Source organism: Eumetopias jubatus, unplaced genomic scaffold, assembly GCF_037043125.1.
Source record: "Eumetopias jubatus isolate StellerSeaLion01/CBP00866 unplaced genomic scaffold, mEumJub1_p1.0 scaffold_12, whole genome shotgun sequence".
NCBI lineage: Eukaryota > Metazoa > Chordata > Mammalia > Carnivora > Otariidae > Eumetopias > Eumetopias jubatus.
This window is the reverse complement of record NW_028274818.1, coordinates 17842944-17864657: the sequence shown is the minus strand read 5'-3', so window position 1 is coordinate 17864657 and position 21714 is coordinate 17842944. Positions and strand designations below refer to the sequence as shown.

Sequence of the window (21714 nt, the reverse complement as noted above, 5' to 3'; positions counted from 1 at the left end):
AGTTCTTTTTTATAAAGTATTACAGCAAAATCTAGAATTATGTAATTATCATGTTTACAATCAGCACCACATGAATAGAATATTTTGTCTTCTCCACTGCTGAATTCAAATTCCTAAAATTATATATGATTGAAATACACATACACATAAATAAACGTATAGCATTATGCAGCCAAATCTTTTTTATTGAGATATAATTTACATATAATATTTTATTAGTTTTAAGTGTGAAAAGTAATGATTTAATAACACATGTATATATTGCAAAATGATTACCAGAATAAGCTTAATTAACATCCATCACTTTACATAGTTTCTTTTCTTGTGATGAGAACCTTTAAGATTTACTCTCTTAGCATTTTCAAATATACAATACATTATTGTTGACTATATTCACTGTGCTGTGCATTATATTCCCAGGACTTGTTTATCTTACAACTGGAAGTTTGTACCTTTTGACTTCTTTCTCTCATTTCCCCCACACCCAGAAACCCCCTGTGGCAACAACCAATCCATTCCCTATATCTAACGAGTTCATGCTATTTTATGAGATTCCACAAAAAATGAGATCATACAATATTTGTCTTTGTCTGACTTATTTCATTTAGCCTAATGCCCTCAAGATTTATCCACACTGTTGTAAAGGGCAGTATTTCCTTTTTTAGTAGTTAAATAATATTCCTGTGTGTGTGTGTGTGTGTATGCACGTGTATCTTACATTTTCTTTATACATTCATCCATCAGTGAACACTTATGTTGTTTACATGTCTTAGTTAATGTAAATAATGCTGCAATGAACATGGGGGTGCAGATATCTTTTTGGGATAGTGATTTCATTTCCTTTAGATAAATTCTCAGAAATGGAATTGCTGGATCAAATGGTCGTGGAGTCCTTAAAACTAACAAGTCAGAAAAAAGAATCTGAATAAATTCCCAACCTTGATATCAAAATATGGGAGATAGTCTGTCTTTTTTTAATTCTTTTTGGAGGTCATCAAATTACATCTTACTCAGCAAATTAAGTCTTAGGTTCAAATGGACAACATTTACTTTGCTTACCATTAGAAAATCTTCTTTGTATCATGTTTTACCAAACCATTTACTTTTTTTTTTTCACTTTCCTGAACTTTATTAAAGAAAAAGCAATGATGGTAAATCTCGAGAACAGTCAATTTTCTAGGATTCTTCCTTGAAAACGTGACATTTGATTTCCAAACACATGCCAGAGCGTAAATGGTTCCCAATTGTACTAAGTAGGTGGGAAGCTGAAATCCTAAAATGTTCATCTTCCAACTTTCCCCGGTCTGTGGTCTGTCTTTGGATCAGCAATAATTGCCTGAACAGCTACTATGGCTTCATTAATTTTTGTCTGTAGCTCTCTGAGCTCTTCTATATGCAGCGATCGCAGAATTTGAGCAGCTTCATTAAGGACTGCATCTCCTGTGTCAAAACCAAGAATATGTTTGTCTAAAGCAACAGGCAAGCCCTCTTTCGTTTGATTTGCTTTAGCAACTGCATCCTGGGTCAGGCGCTCCTGGACCAAAATGCAAATTGCCTTAAGCATTACCAGGTAATCATCATGACACTGAATCTGAAGAAGGTTAGCCAAAGCCATTACACCAGCCTTAAAATCAGGATTATTTACATCCAAGTTGATCAATGGCTCTGCATTTTTAGCTGCATTGTCAGCATTTTTTGTATTATCAGGTACCAAGTCCTTGTATTTTTCAGCATTATCTCCATATTCAAGTCTAACAGCTAAACCAAGAAGCCAGTCAATTGCTTCTTGTCGTTCTTGAATCTTGAAAGGACAGTTAACATCTTTGAGATACTTTTCAAAGAACTTGGGCGAGTCACTGCTGTGGATGTTTCTCAATGTTTCTCTGTCTTCAATCTTGTAGTGTCTGATTTTCTGGTCTTCAAGCCAAACAATAAAGTTTCTAAATTTTGTTTCATCTTTGCAGTTGAAGCCAGCCGGGTTGTGGTAGTCGAGGGCCGTCAGCTTGCGTCGGAACATGGTCCCTGCGTCTCGCTCTGGTCCCCCGGGTTCGGCCGGGTGAGGACAGGCGAGGAAGAGCGGGTAGTGCAGGAACCGGCGACGCGTCTAAAGGCCAAACCATTTACTTTTAATTAAAATTCTCTAGTGTGGCTTCTTTGGGCTAAGAAGATCCAATAAGTGTTTCAAGAAAGTGTCATAAATCCATTGCCTGATTAGAATTTAACATCAATTGGGAGCCTGGGTGGCTCAGTCATTAAGCATCAGCCTTTGTCTCAGGTCATGATCCTGGAGTCACAGGATTGAGCCCCACATTGGGCTCCTGCTCAGTGGGGACTCTGCTTCTCCCTCTGACCCTCCCCCCCTCATGCTTTTTCTCTCATTCTCTCTCTCTCTCTCAGATAAATAAATAAAATCTTTTAAAAAAAATTAACATCAATTAAAATACGTGAAACCTTAAATTCAAATAGTAAAATATCAAAAATTAAGACACATACTTAAATGTAGTAATATGGAAATATTTCTTGATTAATATGTGTATCACATGCTGATTTTGAAAACAAAAAAGGACATATATGCAAGAAAAAATACTAGTGTTAAACAATTATAAATGATGTTTATTTCATAATCTGTTTGCAAGATATTGATAAAAGGAAGACATGAGTGTGTAATACAGCAAAATTTTTTCACATTAGTAAGAGCAAAAGTGAAACTACATTAACTATATAATCACTCTTCAACTTTTCTTTCTGGAATTGTCACAATTCAGCTTACTAGAATGTTTCTGCTCTTAACCAAATGTTTCTTGATTTATGTAAATGTTTTCATTAAATTGCTAATCTTTATACACAGTTTTCAAAACTAAAATTGAAGTATCCTCCGGGGAAAATACAGTTTACTCTCAGTTCATGTAAAGTAAAAATATAGTCTACCCTATAATGTCAAAGGTGCAGAGCATGAGTTCCTTTCTGTTCTAAAATTCCGTTAAGAATGATACCATGCCTAAAGCAACTCTTCTAATGATAATTTATTGTTACAGAACAAAGAAAAATAGGCCAGGTCTGTGTGTAGTTTCAACCGGCATCACATTCTATTATTTTATTTCAGCGTCCAGGTTTTCTCTAGGTTATGGTGAAGAAAAATGAAAAATGATTTATTTTCAAGGTTGCCAGGAGCCACTGATGCTTTCAAATTGGTATTCATGTATAATTATATTTTACATTACAAAACTTAAACAATAAAGAAAATTACATTTTTGTAAAAAAATCTTATTTCAGAGTAATAACCATAAATTGATTTTAGTTTTGCATCTGCCATTTTTTACAGTGTATTAGTAAGATCCTAAAAATATTCTAATAATTTTTGTCAACTTAGTAAATTAAATAAGTGCTGGTAAGTAGTAAGTGAAGATTAATTGAAAGGAAAAAATAAGGTGATAAGTGAAACTGTAATCTATTATCAATGATAAGAACACTTTTTTGCAACATGTCTAATTTTAAATATTTAATTATTGGGAACAAAAATTTAGAGAAATTGATATTTTAAATGTATAATTAAATGTGTAGTTAATATGCCTATTAAATATTAAATTACAAATATCAGGAGACATATATGCAGATAGTTATAGCCATGATTTCCATAAAAATTGTGAAAAATATCTACAGTGTTTTATCTTTTCTGTACTTTTGAACCGAAAAAGCAAAATATAAAACAGTTACAGAGGTACATGTTGTTTACATATATTTTCAGTAGTTAAAAATATTATTTAGCTTGATTTTTATTTGAACTCTGAAAAGCACAACTTAAGTGATTTAGGTTATACATTAATTGATTAAAAGTTTAGTTTTTTCTAATATTGAGTTAGTTATATAATAACCTCTCTCCTGCCTATATAACTGAAATATCATAATAATCTGTCTTTAAAAGGTACTTACGTTTCTTTATAAATGAATAATAGCATCATATTACTGAAAACCCAGAAACTGTTCTTTTATATTCTGTATTAATGCTATTAAATGATAGCATCCGATTTGAAGAGCTAAACAGATTGCAGGAGATTTAAAAGAATTTTAAACCAACTGTATGTACAGTCAAATAATCTAAAACATTTTATTTTTTTATTTGTCAAAATTTACTCAGACCAACCTTTTCTCAGTAAATGTTAGATAAAACATATGGAATAACTGACAAAGTAATAAATTCCTGTGCTGACCCACAGGCATGGCTATAATTTGAAAAATCCCCGTAATTAAAAAAGGCAGAAAGTATTGGAGATGCCAACAGCCAAAGCATAGAGACTTTGTTAAATATGGGAGACATTCAATAGAAACCAAGGAAGAGTCTCAGAATAAACACTGTTCTGATCTGCCCACAATAGCTTAAAACAAGCCTCAAACTGGCGAAACTCATGTTCAAATAACTGCCTGATAATAAAAATTGCAATTTTTCGTAAAAGAAACCAAAAAAAAAACAAAAGAATTTAACAACATAAAAGTCATGGTATTTGACATCAAATAAAAGTATCAGACATTTAAGAAAGCAGAAAAATAGGATACATTGCAAAGAGATAAATCAGACAATAGAAACACAAACGATGGTATTAGCAGAAAAGAAAATTTAAAGAGTTCTGATAAACATGCTCAAATATTTCAAGGAAAACAGGTATATAATGAAGAATTTTAAAATAGCTGAAAGAGTTTTCTAGAGATAAAAATGAAATATCTAAAATAGATATTTCACTGAAGAGTAAATAGTGAATTGACGATACAACAATAAAAACTATGAAATAATATTGCAGAAATAAATGGATAGATAGACGATAGGTAGGTAGATAGATAGACATGATCAAATTGATGAGGGAGCAGAAGCTATGACACCTCATAGTCCCCCCCCCCCCCCCGTGGGATATTTGTGACGTTCCTCAGGCACTCCTGGCTGCCCTAAAGGAAAAACAAATAGTTAATTTACAGAGATTGCAATCGGGCAAGACTTGAGTCTCCCTCAATTTACAAAAGTCTTAGCAATTTGCAAGAACAAAGCATTTACAAAAACAAAGCTTTCAGAAGGGAATGTAGATACAATTAAATGTCCTTATAATCTGCAGCCCATTGTTGGATACTTGAAGTGGGCAAAGTGTAATGTTCCTCCAGGAAGCTCCCAACTATCTTACTTTTAATGCCTTGCTAGAAGGAAAAACAACCTTAACATGACGATGGCAAGTCCTCGGGTATCCTGTGAGTCTTCTTTAACACAGAAAAATCCTTTTGAAGCCTCCCTTTTCCTTACCTTCCCCAGCTCCCAAGTGTGTAATCAGCCGCCCCTAGCTCTTTCTGCCCACGGGTCCTATCCCGGTGTTTTAATAAAGCCACCATTTTGCACCAAAGATGTCTCAAGAATTCTTTCTTGGTCCTTGGCTCCAGACCTCACCCCACCGAACCTCACCTATATTCTAAACCACATCAAAATCATAAGTAAAATTTGAAACAAAAGTAAATGATCCAGGCACTGGTGACTGGCCACTGTGCAGGCCTGACTTCACCGGCTCGCGCTCCGGGGTCCGCCGCCTCTGCAAGCCTGTCTGACAATCCCAACGTGCGAGATGGAGAAATTTTCTAAGTTAAAACTTGAAGACAAAAATGTGAGTGAAAAATCCAGTGCCTTCGAAAGAAACTCCTGCACCCCCACTATATTCCACAGCATTGCCTTTTTCATTTACTTCTTTCCGCTGTTTAACTTTGTAAAATGCAAAGAGGTTGGATGAAGTTTAAGTGACTGTGCTGCCCCTTTTCACATCAAAGAATCCAGAGCTACAGACAAGTACAAGGAAAGCAGGGTGGCCTCCCCCATCAGCTGTCTAGCTGACAGGGAAGAAAAAGAACTTGCAGGGCAAACAAAAGCACTTGGGCATATGTGTGAACACATACATGCACATGCGTGCACGGGCGTGCACACACACACATACACAAACACACACACACCAGCTAGTATCACTCTGGTATTTAGGTGTCACATGCCCTAAATCAGCAATGTAGTATCCCTCAATGTTTCATTTATTAGTCCCCTCTTCTTTTCAAACTTGATATTTTAATATGCTTATTTTACAAATTGTCATGCTCTGAGTGGAATCCATACTTTGATTTATAATAACAATAATCAAATGAAGATATTACATTGCTTGAGAATTCAGGGGGAAAAAAACTTAAAATTTGCCCCCCTTTCTATAATCTCTGCCCAAACTCACAACTTTGGCTTCAAATAGTTATTTAGATGCATGAGCACATTCGCCTTTTTTTCTTTCTGTTTCTTCACAAATGGTTTTGAACATTTCTATTAAATATGCATGATCTCAATACACATACACATTTCATCTCACTTTCGACAGAATTTTCTGGAATAAGTGAAGTATTTCCATAAGTGCCTCTCTCTTTTTTATTAGTTTGTTGGTTGATTGATTGGTTTTACTCCTTTCTGGACTATGGCACACAGAATTTAAGTTTTTTGTGTTTTAGAGTTGGGTTTCAGGGAGCTAACCAATGGCCTCTTTGTGATATGAAATGAAATGGTATTTCAGTACAAAGGTAAACATTTTACAGGCATTTCATCCTATCATGTTCACCCTCCTGTCATAATGGTGCATGTTTGAGGTAAATGTTAGATGTCCTAGGGATTTGTATGTGGTGGTAGATTGCTTCAAAATTTGTTGTAGGGTGCCTGGGTGGCTCAGTTGGTTAAGTGACTGCCTTCAGCTCAGGTCATGGTCCCGGAGTCCTGGGATCGAGTCCCACATTGGGCTCCTGGCTCAGCGGGGAGCCTGCTTCTCCCTCTGACCCTCTCCCCTCTCGTGCTGTTTCTCTCTCTTTCTCTCTCAAATAAATAAATAAAATCTTTAAAAAAATAAAAATAAAATAAAATAAAATTTGTTGTAATTTTAAATCATTTGGAACACTTCTAAATAGTTAAGTGTAGGACACTGCTTGCTATTCATTACATATTTCACCACCTCAAATCTTTTTCTTGAGTACCACACAATAGAGTGGTACTGGAGCTACCAGAGGAACCTCAAATATTATATGTCCAGGAAGAAATTCTGTCTCACAACTAATTTTCTGTTCTTCCTGTGGGCTTCATATCACTCTGTTTTCAGAACCAAAAATCCTACCACTGAATGTTTGTGTCCCCTCAAAATTCTTATGTTGAAAACTAATCCCTAATGTGATAATATCTGTAAGTGGGGCCTTTGGGAAATGATTAGATCATGAGGTCATAGCCCTTATGAATGAAATTAATGTCCTTATAAAAGAGACCCCAGAAAGATCCCTCACCCCTGTTGCCATGTGAAAACACAGAAAGACAGACATCTAGGAACTAGGAGGTAGGATCTCACTAGACACTGAATCTGCCATAAACCTTGATTTTACAGTTTTCAGCTTCTAGAACTGTGAAAAAGGTCTGTTGTTCGGAAGTCACCCAGTCTATGGTATTTTGTATGGCAGCCTAACGGGACTAAGAAAACATGATAATTATTCTTGATCACCATATCATCTTCATTTCAATAACCAAGTATCTTAATATCATTCAAATCCATCAAATTTCTTTACAGGTATAGCTACCTACCTTCAGTTTGTCACTCTCACTCATTTAAATTATTACTGGAGCTTATTAATTGTTCTGCTCCCAATTTTACCTTTCACCAAAGTATTCTGTACTTTGCATCCAGAGTGATTAAAAAAAAGAAACCTTCAAACTGATTATGCTTTTTCCCTTTTTAAACCTTTGCGGAGGCTTACTATTGCTGATAAGAAAGGGTCAAACTCTTTAGCCTGACAACGTAAGGCCATTCACTACCTGTCCCTTAAACTTTCCTCAACATCTGCTTCACCTGAAACTCTTGATGACACTTCTTGCCCCTTTCTAACCTTTAACTTTCAGGTCTCACAATATGTATTCCAATCATGCATAATTCCTTGGAGCTCCAAAGAGGAGCTATGTTTTCTTTTGCTTCTAGGATTGTATGAATGGTATTTCATTTTCTTAGAATACCATTTTTCCAGATGGTTACTCTTATATCTACTTCATACTAAAAATTAGATCAACAATTCCATGTTTCCCTAGTTATGGGCTGGTTTCTAGCCTATTTGTTTCAACAGTAACCCACTATTGTTTTATTATTTACTCCTTTTATAATCGCTTAGCAACATGCCTATTTACTTCTTTATGTGTTAAGCTACTTGAAAGCACAAATAATGTATTGTTCATTTTTTTTTCTATATTCAGCTCCCACTTTCATCAATGCAAAGGTGCATGAAGGAAAATGGATCGGTTTTCTCACCACCTGAAGGGGCATCTTTGTCTCTTTTAGGATCCACCCCATAATAATAAATACAATTCCAAAATGTATCTAACTATAGGATAGAGTTATTATCATATGAATGAAATAAATACTCTAAGCTCAACACCAAAAATTTATATTAAAATTACAGCAGAAAAAAACTGCAGCAGAAAATAGTTGAACTGGTTATCAACCATAAAATCTCAGATATATCATTTTCTTATCATGACAAAGTGTATCCCTCTGAACTCTATTCTTGCTATTTCCTGTCAGTTCAAGAGAGGTCTCTTGACGGCAGGAAAAAAAGTGCAAGAAAAGTGAGAGAAATAGGTACACAGCAGCTATTAACATTGTCATGGATTATCTATCACTTTGAGTGTCTTGTGCCAGAATAGATCTGTAGTGACAAAATATTACTGAATACCAACAGAAATGGAATAAAAGGGCTTCAACCCTTTACCAGTGTGTAGTCTAGTGCATGTTCCTCGACCATTCTCAGCTGCACTTTACTAGTTTCAAGATTAGGATGGATATATGACCCACTCAGTATGGTTGTAATGAGGATTCAATTAAGTGAAAGCAGAAAATAATATTTGTGAAACTTCGAACCAGCCTATGTTCAGTAAATGTTAACTGATTTTCAGTATTAAGAATGATACAATTATTTATTTTCTTCTGGCTCTACACTTACCAGGCAATTCCCTTAAGACCTTCTGGGAGATCATTCTCTTAATATATTTAAATCCCTAAACTTCATTCCTTCATTCCTAAGTATCTTCATCTCTAGGTCTCTACCTGAGGCTTGGCCACAGAGAGGTGTTCAGGCACCTCTGGTGAGACTTCCTTATGGGAAGAAAGGGGGAAACCTTGAAGACACTTTTCCACTCCCAGATCTCCTTTATTGTGTGGCACCCGTATCTTCAAACTCTCCCCAACTCAGGGTGCCTAAAACTGCTGAAGCCTGTTGTTCAGGGCTCGCTCAAAAGGGAGATGGTATGTGCTCATTCACCTGACCTTTGACACTTCATTCTATGGGGTGAAATGCAAGGGAGTTGTTGACCTTTCCCCAGTTTTAGCGTCTTGCTTATACCATTGTAGTAATTGATTCAAGTCTTAGCTCTTTAATTTCTGACTTGCTGCTCTAACTAGATACTATGAAACCTGGAAGCTAAGCTCTTCCCCAGCTCAGCTGAGCTCCTGACTTCTACTAAAAGAAAATCAAAGCCAGAGGTATAAACTTTAAAATTCCTGTATTTAAATAAAATTACTTTGAGCAACATATAAAACAAAACAATGTATCTTACTTCATGAATATTTTTATAAAGAACATCATTGAAAATATAGATTTTTAAATTCTGTAATATTTATTAAAAGAATACAATGTTGTAATAAGCTTTCACTTTGGTTTAAACTTAATACATGTATTTGGACTTTTTTGTTGGAATCGTGTATATCAAAAAAGACACACCTTCCAGTTAATAAGAGGGGAAAACTTTCTTATAGAAAGCCCATCTATGATCTTCATACATTTGCTTATTTATTGATTCAAGAAATTGATATTCAGTCTAAAACCTTTTTCAGTTGCTATTCTTATTACTGCATACACAGTTGTGAGGCAGGACAGAAAATGTCCCTTATCTCATAGGTTTTACATTTGAGGGGGATATAGAAGACTGTTGGAACTCAAAAAACCATATTCTATTGATGAAGGCAGTAGCAATCCAGACCCCTTATCTCCCCAAAAAGAATATAAAATAATTTGCAGCTATGTTTTTGTTTGCTTATTTGTTTCATTTTACCATCATAGTATTAATAAGGAAACTGAAGTTGCAAAATTACAGGGTTATAACTAAGGCTTAGGGGATTTGGAAAAATATATTTATGATTAGTCATCAAATCTGAGATTTTTCTTCCTCTGTGATTGTTTTCCTTAAGTTTTCCACTGTAGAAGAAACTATAAAAACCTGTAAACAGAAAGATACAATATGTGAGTCTCGATATTTTTCTGCTCCAGCCAATCCGAGACCTGCTCAGTTAGTCTCACTGATGAAGTTGCATACGGCTGGGATAGAGGCTATGGGGTAAGTTACAAGATGGACTCATCCTCACTTTAAAACTTTGACATTTTGTGTATCCTTATAAATGCAAATTAGCAAAGAGTTTTCGTTAAAGATTTTAGTGGAGAACTCTGAAAATACAATTTAGAAACCTAAATCAAAAATGCTTCCTTTGTTATTCAACATGTAACCTATTAGAGCAGGCTTTTCTTTCCGTAAAGAATTGATTTTTAATCAAATAATTCAAAATTTGTAGAGTTTTTTTTAAATGAGAAAAGTAATTCCATACTAATTATATCCTAATTCTGTGATCACATTTTCCTAACAGTTTGAATTTAAAAATCTAATTTGAAACCCTTTGAGATATATATGTGTATTCATATTTCTTATTAAATTGTATGTATACAATCAGTTGATATTTTTAGAAGTCATCTGATTTCTTCAAAGAAAGAATTAAAACTAGCCAATGAAACTAATTTTGTATATTTGTTTATTTCCTATAAGAATATATTATAAATAATTTATTATTCTGTGTTGACAGATTTTATTATCAAAATAATCACTAATTCTAAATTATTTTTCTTTTGATATAAATAATTTGGTTTTGGTTGGCATAAATTAAATTATATGAATAGACGTATTTTACATTTACTCAAGTCATTAGATTTAGTATTTTGTATCAACACCTATCTTTTTATTGTGATAACTATCTCAAAATGACCTGTGACATGGAATTTTATTTATAAACTGTTGCTGGATTCATTTTAATCTAGTCACAGATACTCATACTAAGGACATGATATTTATTAGGTCATTTTTTTCCTTTCAGTTATTTTTTTATATTATTTATCTGTAAAACATAAATAAAAAACTTTCAGAACATATGTTGGAAGGTGAAAAAAACTATTTCTTAGTATAAGACATTTTTAATTTCAGATTTATTCGTGCAAAGGGTTAAGGTTATGTGAATGTCATCTCTTTATGAAGTACTACACTCCAGTTTTATTACTAATTCCCCTCTGCATCAAATCAAACACTACATATGGTTATAACATTGATTTCTTAATTTTATGAAAATTGCCCTACCAACAGCTGGTCTCTTGAACAAATGAATATGTCAGTGGCTGATTACAGATTAATGATATAGCTATTCTTCAAAGGTGCAGCAATTCACATTCAAATTTAGCCTCATATTAGTTTAGAATGCTTATTTAAAAGGAATACTCTTTAACTTATGCTTTTAAATATTTTTATTGATATAGAATTGAATGCTTTTGAAAACATAACACACACACTTCAGAAGAAAAAAGAACTGAAAGAATTTAAATTTAGGATTATTGAAAAGCACATCTGCTTTGAATGTAATGATTTATTAAAACCAGCATGAAACAACTGCTAATCAAATTTCCTTGAAGGCAGCAGAAAATACTATATTATCATACAAGCTTATTTAGGGTCTGTTTTTAAAACACTTATTCAACTCATGAAAATTTAAAAGTTGAGTTAAAAATCAGAAAGTGCTCTGAAATTCCATTTGCCAAGCACATTTGGAAAAATATGTATCGTTATGCATTTAAAGTAATACAGAATTCTAATAATAGCAGTGGTTTTCTTACATTTTGGGATACTACAATAACATTATTTGGAAATGAGTGTTCTCTTACCTTTTCACTTTTCTCCCATCAGTCACTGTCATAAATGATTTAGTTATTTGTCAACTGTATATTTGAATTATCTTTTATATTGGGTCCCACTGGTTAGGTAAGTAGTGATGAAAGCAATAAACAAACAGGATACAATTAACAAATAAATCTATTCTCAGTATTAATACTATGAATATTAGCAGTGTGCCACATCCTAATTTTGAAGAATTTTGCTCTTCTGTATTATTAGAATTGACATTTTGAAAGATGAGCTTCATTTGAAATTCACAGCACCTAACAATAGGTTTGAGGAAAACTTCACCGATACTAAACACACAATGTATTTAATGTATATGGCTGAATAAAAGACCTCCGGAACTGAAAACTCTCCTAAAAATGCAACTAATGTGCTCCAATAAAAGCTATTTATTTGTTTTTTTTCTTCACAAAATCACTATTTCAATTCCTATCAATTTTTAAAATTCTGTAAGGTTTTGTTCATGGATCACAAGTTTATTCTGTCACATAATTTTCCACAATTTAATTCTAACAATAGCAAAAGCATCTGCTGAGATCACAAGAACATTTTAAGGAACTTAAACTTATCAAAAATACAGGGTATTATGTAATCTTGTCTTATAGAAAACAAATTCTTCTAAGTGTGTGTTAGGCAAGTCCCCTCAAAGTGCCCAAACTAATGTGTAACACACACACACACACACATACACACACACACTCAAATTAGTAGTTACATATGAGTTCACAGGCTACCTGTGCAGCAATCAGGCTTCATAACTCAAGCTCTTAAACTCCTGTTGGTCTGAAATATCATCTAAATGAGGTGACTGAGGAATAGGGAAAGTAATTTTTTGAAGACCACACAGTAATAAGTGATCTAGCCAGGAAGACACAACTAAAAGATAAATGATTAAGGCAATGCTTAAAATTGAATGAGTTGTTAACCCTTTATTTGAGGACTTTGAAAAAGTATTACTTTTTTTTTAATTTTATTTATTTGAGAGAGAGAGAGAGAAAAAGAGAGAGAGTGCAAACGGGCAGAGGGGCAGAGGAAGAGAGAGAGACTTACTGCTGAGTAGGGACCCTGACTTGAGGCCCTATCCCAGAAGCCTTGGATCATGACCTGAACAGAAGGCAGATGCTTAACCAACTGAGCCACCCAGGTGCCCCAAGAGTATTACTTTTGAAAGGCCTGTCATAGCTCTGACTGCTATAAAAATAGTACCTAAGACTGGGTAGCTTATAAACAACAGAAATTTATTTTTCACATTTCTTGAGGCTAGGAGTCATGATCAAGAAGCCAGCATGGTCTGGTAAGGACACTCCTCCAGGTTGCAGATTGCTGACTTTTCCTTGTATCCTCACACAGGAGACAGCAGAAAGAAGGAAGCTCTCTCCTGACTCTTATTTGGGCACCAATCCCATTCATGAGGGTTCCATCCTCATGACCTCATCTAATCCTAATTAGATGAGCTTTCCGTAAGCTCTAGTTCCGAATTCTATCACGTAGATGTTAGGGTTTCAACATGAATTTCAAAGCATACAACCATTCTGTCCATAACAGTTCCTATTCTATACATTAAAAACAATATGAGAATATTAGAGGAAAATGTTGGTTTTAATTATACCCTTCTTGTAAAATTAGATCTAGCAAACATAAAATTAATATGATTCAAATGTTAGAATTAGAGCATAAACTAATGTTTAGAGTGCAAACTAAAAAACAATTTATTCATGTTTCCCTTAAAAACATAACATGTTCATCACTTGAGCTATGGAGCTGGGATTGTATTTTCATAATTTTTTAATTCTCTTAATATATTTTAGAAAATCAGGGAAAAATCACTTGTAAGCATAGGGGAAAATAATTTAGTTATTAAAATTATTTCCTATGCATAGTGTTATTTATTTATTAAATATTTCTCACTTGAACTAGAAATAGCCATAAGAAAATTCTTGTGTTAAATATACAGCTGCACTTAATGCTTTCCAACTATGTTTTCCTCATTCTTAGTTTTTCATATTTATGCAAATATAATTAATACAATTGAATAAGCTAATGATACACAATAATTCTTAACTTAGCATCCTAAAATATTTATAGTTTTCATCAAATTAGTAATTATTTCTAATTGTTTTACTCTAGTAAGAAGTATTCTAAATACTAGAAGTTTTAAAAAGCTTGATACTCAAGGAAAAATATGTGTTCAGGGGAAAATTAGGGGTGGAAAAAGCAGATGAATAGAATTAGAAAAATCTTACATCTGGGCTACCAGATATAACTTGTTCGGGAGCTGGAAAGAGAGGGGTTTTACTATGAAATATATTCTCAGATTTTTAATTCATTACTTCTGAGAAAAACTTTACTAATAAATAACATGGACAAATTACCCCAAAACATATTAGCTAATCATTCTCTTCTTCTCCTAGAAAAGAACATATTTATATTTCTTAATTCAAACAGTGATAATTTCCCCCAAGAATAGAGTCAATATAGATATATGTTTTAAATTTTTAATTTATTTTTTAAGTAGGCTCCACATTTAACATAGGACTCAGTCACAATCCTGAGATGGAGTCACATGTTCTACTGACTGAGCCAGCCAGGTGCCCCACAATATAGATATTTAAAGTCACATGATCTACATGTAAGTTATTTCTTTTTTATTTCAGTGATATATTTCTAATATTTCTATTGTACTTTCATATTTGCAAATTTTCTTAAATGAGTCTTTTATATCACCTTTAATGTTATACCATTACTTTTAGTCGTTACTGCCTATAATATGTGAAATACCTTGTTTATGTAGTATAGCATAAACTTGTTAGGTATGGGAAACTGTACTTTAAAATTTAAAATACTCATAAATGCACATTCATAAAGCCTATATTAATATCTAAATAATTATAATACTTATATTTTATACAACCTTACTTTTTCTCAGAAACCTTACACATATACATTTCATTTAACAAGGATTAATATGCATAATTTTTTGACCAGGACATTTAATAAACAGTCTGTATGCATAAAGAAGATACTATATAAAGACCAATTATGTGTTTTTCTATAGACTAATCTTAGTGCTTCAATTTCAATGTAAGAGCACTTTGTATGAGTCAACTGCCTTGTCTTCATCTGTTCTGTTTCTTCTTGCATTCAAAGCATTCAATCTCCTTCTCTAATGTGTTGGGAGGTACATGAAGTGCTTCCTTCTTAGCCAGTGTAATCAACCCAGAATTTCCAGTAGGACAATCTTCAAACAAGTGAAATAAAACATACAGAATGTTTCATAGGGTGCTCTACAAAATCAGCAATGACAACAAAAGAATGGTTAGTATGATTTCCATGAATATAATAGAACTTAAAGTGTCAATAAAAATCTTTTCACATGATTGCACTAAAAGAAGGCCTTGTTTTTTTTTTTTTGGTTGAGAGGAAAAAAATATTGGTTTTATTCATTGGCACTCATGTAGTTTACATCCATGGAGGGCTTTAACTCTTGACAGAGAATGAATTAGATTGTGTTATATTAATAATAGAATGACAAGCCTCACTTCTGCATATCTACTATGACAACACTCTTCTCACTGTTGAGTGATCTAATTCAACAGAACTCAACACTTGTCTTAAAAACGATCACATGTAATTCTATTATTGCTTAAATTAGTATGGATGATAGTTATAGGAATTATCCATTTCTTCCATTCAAACTGGATGTCATTGAAGCAACTCAAAGATTGGCTCTATAAATAGACTTTAAGACTGCTAAGAGAGGTGTGTTTACATTCAATTTCTTTAATTTTGATATTGGGATGGGCAAAGAATATCCATTTCTCAAGTCCATGTTTAGGTAAAGGGAAGACCTGAGAGAAGTTATCTAATTTATTAGTTCATAAATCTCACACTCTGCTTGAATTATTCTTCATGTTTTCAACTTTTCATCCTGTTTTTTCATGCTATTCTGTCTTTTTGTTTTGTTTTGTTTTGTTTTTCTGATCTGTTCTGTGCCCAAGGAGACCAAACAGAACAAACTGCATCATTTGAGGGACCATGTCTAGTGGTTTGTTATTTGTTTTCCCAGTGGAAAACACTAGCAAGAAATCTGCAGACAGAAAAAAAAAAAAAAAAAAACAGATCAGGGTATTTATTTCCTTATTTTTTTTTTCCTATCTTGCTAAATTCTGAGAATGGCAAGAATATATGTTACAGCTCCTGTCAGTTCTTAACCTTTTCCACAGATCCAACTCTCTCTCCCAAATCTGAGTTTGGGGAGATTTCCCCTATTTCCTCTTCACATGTAAGGGTTGAAATCACTTTTTAGTAGTCCAAACAAAGTAAAATACTGACTAAATGAATAGTTGGATAGTTGGATATTTATACACTGAGGAATTTTTCTTAAAAGTCAATTTGTCACTGTCAAGATAAAATATTTCTAAAGTATTATTTTAAATCCAGGAGAGAAAACAACACAACTCCATCATTCTAAATGAAGGCAGGAAAGTCAGTATATTTTGAATGAATTTTTGATGTTCAAATTTTATATTTGATGAAAAGGATTCACTTACAGCTACCTTGATCGTTTTGATCGTTTGAACATGTTCACGTTAATTGATCAGTATCTGTACCATAATGACTAATCAGTAATGATTAGTATTAGCCCTGATTAGAACTACTAAATGCATTCTTCCTTTAGGATGCGCTGATCTCATAGCGTACTAATGACATCATCAAAGGCCCTGGGCAAAGTCAACACAAAATGTAGACCATGTTCAAAGACTGGGATAAACAACTTGGGCTCATCTTAAGTGGCTTTTACCTCAAGTTGTTACCCTATTGAACGATGAGGAATGTAAAGGAAACAGGTATTAAGGTAAAATCAAACAAGCGGAATTAACTACCCCATGGTTAGTTCTTCCTAGGAATGCACTGATGTTTGATTTTCAAAGCAGGCAAAACAGTAAGGAAGCTGTCTGAATGATGATCTCAGCTCTAGGAGACTGCTGCCTTTTATTACATTAAGGAAGAAAGAGGTCATCCCAGTATTTAGGGGTTAAATATTACATAAAAAAACAATTACTTGAGGAGATGCAACAATGTATTTTTGCTTTGTGTTTTCTAAATCTCTAATTTTTGTCCTCGGTATTGACTTGTTTTTCTCGGATATGTCACTAAATGACTACAGCAGTGCTAGTAATCATACCCAGAAATTTAACGTTTCAATGCTGAAAAGAGTGCAAATCTTCCTGTGCCTGTGTTTTAAAAGCAATAAACTATTTTGTTGCCTAAAGAGCTTGGTGGGGCGGAGAGGGGAGTTGGAAACAAACTTTACATCTTGTCATACTAGATATAAGGTAATTTTTAAACAACCTTACTTGGATATAATGCACATACTATACATCTCAAACATTGAAGTTATATAACTTTTTAATATATTCATTGAGTTGTGAAACTACCACCACGATCGATTTTAGAACATTTCTATCTCTCCAAAAAGAAATCTTGCTTTTCCAGAAGTCACTCCCCAGTTCCTATCAAACTACCTACCCTAGGAAGTACCTACCCTAGGTAGGTACCTACCCTAGGAAATCACTAATCTACTTTCTCTCTGAATGATTTGCCTACTCTGGACTTTTAAAATGAACGGGATCATAGAACATGTGGTCTTTTATGACTAGCGTTTTTTACACGTATGTATATGTGTTTATATATATATTATATTATATTATATATATATAATATATATATATATATATTATTATATAATATATATATATATTATATAATTTTTATATAATTCATGATGAATTGACCCATTAGAAATACATCAACACTGTTTTATAATTATTGCTTTAGATGGTTTTCTCTTAAATCAGATAGTAGAAGTGTTACAAAAGTACTTCTATACTGATTTATTTTTACCTACATAGTTATCTTAATAATGTGGTTTCCAGTTACTGTTCAGTATCCTTTCATTTCAGCCTGAAGGACTCCCTTTAGTATTTCCTGTTGGTGAAGGTCTGTTAGAAACAATATATATCAGATTTGTTGTTGTTGTTGTTGTTATTGTTTTAAATACGTTTGCTAGAGGCGCCTGGGTGACTCAGTCGTTAAGTGTCTGCCTTCAGCTCAGGTCATGATCCCAGAGTCCTGGGATTAAGCCCCACATTGGGCTCTCTGCTCAGCGGGGAGCCTGCTTCTCCCTCTCCTTCGCTCCCCCTGCGTGTGTTCCTGCTCTCGCTATCTCTCTCTCTGTCAAATAAATAAATAAAAATCTTTAAAAAAATAAAAATAAAAAAATAGGTTTGCTAGATATAGAATTCTTGCTTTAATTCTTTGAAACCTTTGACAATACTATATATTCCGGCTCCATTATATCTGATGAGAAGTCAGCTGATAATATTGTTGAATATGTCCGTATGAGTTATGTCCTGGAACACATTGTTCCAAAGTCTGATACAATTAAATTTGAGCTTTTTAAGGCTTTGCCTCATTCCCTCTTGCTCCCTTGGCTGGGTGGTGGTGACTGCACGGACCCACCAGTGTGGGCTACACCATCATGTCTGTTTGCTGGACAAAATGGCCACCACCACCACTGAACATGCTTCAGCAATGACTACCAACACTTTAAGGAGCTCAGCAATGTTGTTTACTCTGTGGTCTGCAGGTGTGTGAAGGATTCCTCCATACAAGAATATGCTGCAAAAATCATCAATACCAAGAATTTATCTGCCCAGGATCACCAGAAACTAGAATGTGAAGTCTGAATATTCTGACTTTTGAAACATCATGCACCTTCATGAGAGTATTTCTGAAGAAAAGTTTCACAACCTCATGTTTGACCTTCTTACTGGCAAGGAGCTCTTTGAAGAGATTGTGGCTAGAGAGTACTACAGTGAAGTTGGTGCTAACAACTGTGTACATCAAAATCTGGAAAATTTCAGCCACATCCACCAGCATGACATTGTCCACTAAGATCTGGAGTCTGAGAACTTTCTGCTGGCAAGTAGATGCAAGAGTGTCAACATGAATCTGGCTGATTTTGGCCTAGCCATGGAAGTATGAGAACAGCAGACTTGGTTTAATTTTGATGGCACACCAAGTTATTTGTTCCCTGAGGCCTTGAGGAAAGATCCCTATGGAAAACCTGTGGCTATTTGGGCCTATGGATTCATCTGATATATCCTTCTGTTGGGATATCTTCCTTTCTTGGATAAAGATCAGCACAAGCTATATCAGCAGATCAAGGCTGGGGCCTATGATTCCCGTTATAAGAGTGGGATACAGTGACTCCTAAAGCAAGAACATAGTTAACCAGAGGCCATAAACCCCACAAAATGCATCACACCTCACCAGGCTCTCAAGTAGCCACCAGTCTGCAAAAATTCCCCAGGGGCCTCCATGATGCATCATCAAGACAATATGAAGTGTTTGTGCAAGTTCAGTGTCTTGAGAAAACTGAAAGATGTCATGCTCAAGATTATGCTCTTCTCTAGGGGTTTTTCATCTGCCAAAAACATATTGAATAAGCAGTCAGACAGTGGTGTCAAGGACCAGAAACCACCATGGTGTATACAGTTTAGTATGGGCAACTCCATAGAGAGATGAACCACCACCATGAAAGATGAGGACATCAAAGTGCACAAACAAGAGATCATTAAGATCATTGAACAATGGACTGAGGTTATTAACAATGGGGTCCTTGAGGCCTACAAGAAGATTTGTGATTTAAGCCTTACTTTTTTTTTTAGCCCCAGGCCTAGGATAACCTCACAGAGGGGATGGATTTCCATAAATCTTACTTTGAGAAATTCCTACCTCAAAGCAACAAGCCCATTCACACCACCATCCTGAACCCACACATCTACATGATTCATGTATGCAGCTTGCATCTCCTCCATCCACCTCACCTGGTATATTGATGGGCAGGGTCAGCCTCTCACCAGCCCATTGGTGACAATGGTCTGGCAACACTGGGATGGCAAATGGCTCAGTGTCCTCTATCACTGCTATAGTGAGCTCAGCCACAGAGGCATTAGGAGATGCCAGCCAGCCAGACGTCACTGAGCTTATGCAGCCAGTGGTTCTGGAGGACCCGAGGGACAGAGGCAGTTCTGTTCATTTGAGGTTTAAAACAAATTACAAAGCAGTGACAGCCAAGGCATGCCCTTGCATACAGCACCGCCACCTGCCCTTTATGTTTGTGTCTGCTCTACTGAGATGTTTATCACAACTAAGTAAAAAAGAAAGAAAGAAGAAAGAAAGAAAGAAAGAAAGAAGGAAAGAAAGAAAGAAAGAAAGAAAGAAAGAAAGAAAGAAAGAAAGAAAGAAAGAAAGAAAGAAAGAAAGAAAGAAAAAGAAGAAGAAGGAAGGAAGGAAAGAGAGAAAGAAAGAAAAAGAAAGAAAGAAAGAAAGAAAGAAAGAAAGAAAGAAAGAAAGAAAGAAAGAAAGAAAGAAAATTGTTTAAAAAGATGAAATTCGTATTTTTAATTTTCTGAGGAAACTCCACACTAATTTCCACAATGGCTGCACCAGTTTACCTTCCCACCAACAGTGCATGAGGGTTCCCTTTTGTCCACATCCTCACCAGCATTTGTTATTTCATGTCTTTTGGATAATAGACAAGGGCAATAGCTTGTGATCTCAGCATGCCTCTACTGGCATAAAACCTCTATCCTATGAATAATGGTTAAACAAGGATGTTAGAGCCGCTGTACCTGGAATAGACCTCCTTTCCTATGAGTTGAGGATAGATGAGAGAAGGGAACATCAGATCTCTTATTGAATAGAATTATGTGGAATACAGCTCCTGAGACATAGAGCTGGAGAGAAAAAGAATTGCTGATGTCTTGCATCTCCTGGAGAGACTGTAGCCCTAGGCTGTGACCAGAAGGAGAGAGAGAGAGAGCCCTGCAGTCTCCGCCACCACCACCTGAATAGGATTCCATCATACTAGGCCAGCTGGGTTTGAAGAGCATAGTGGCTCAAGTTCCCACTCTCTTGATATTTTTACCAACACTTAGGAGAATTTCTATTTTCTTCAATAATTTTGTCTTCATTTGTTTATGCCCTTAGGATAATATTCAGGGGTGTTAAATGTTTTCGTTGTTGTTTGTTTGTTTTTTATAATTTTCAGCAGTAAAGTTTGTTTCTCTTGGAGAGGGTCCTCTGCCATCCCAGATGGCATTAAAGACAGTTTTCCCCCCCCCAAAGCAAACATACTACTAGAAGGAATATAATTCTCATTATTATATTTGAATAGTTATGTATGAAATACATTTTGGGGAATGAAATACTGTTCTTTACAATATATCATGATATTTTGGGTATATTAAATAATGAAATACATGTGAAGTTATTTAGCATAGGAGCTGGCATATATGTGATTCTTAGTAAATTACTTTTCTTTCTGAATATGTTGGGGATCATTTTGTGATTATAATTAATCTAAAATCCATCTTGCCTTAAACAAAGTCTTGAAAAAGCTTTTTAGGGGTGCCTGGGTGACTCAGTCAGTTAAGCATCTGCCTTCAGCTCAGGTCATGATGCCAGGGTCCTGGGATGGAGCCCCGCGTTAAGCTCCCTGCTCAGCAGGTAGTCTGCTTCTCCCTCTGCCCCGCCTCTGCTCATTCTCTCTCTCTGACAAATAAATAAATAAAATCTTTAAAAAC

At 34.6% G+C, this 21714-nt stretch overlaps 2 pseudogenes; one reads left to right on the top strand and one right to left on the bottom strand.

Annotated features, from left to right (window-relative positions):
* Positions 1 to 1282: 1282 nt before the first annotated feature.
* LOC114210495 (tRNA-splicing ligase complex subunit RTRAF pseudogene) lies at positions 1283 to 2044 on the bottom strand (annotated as a pseudogene).
* Positions 2045 to 18622: 16578 nt separating this feature from the next.
* Positions 18623 to 20110, top strand: LOC114210437 (calcium/calmodulin-dependent protein kinase type II subunit gamma pseudogene; annotated as a pseudogene).
* The last annotated feature ends 1604 nt before the right edge of the window (positions 20111 to 21714 follow it).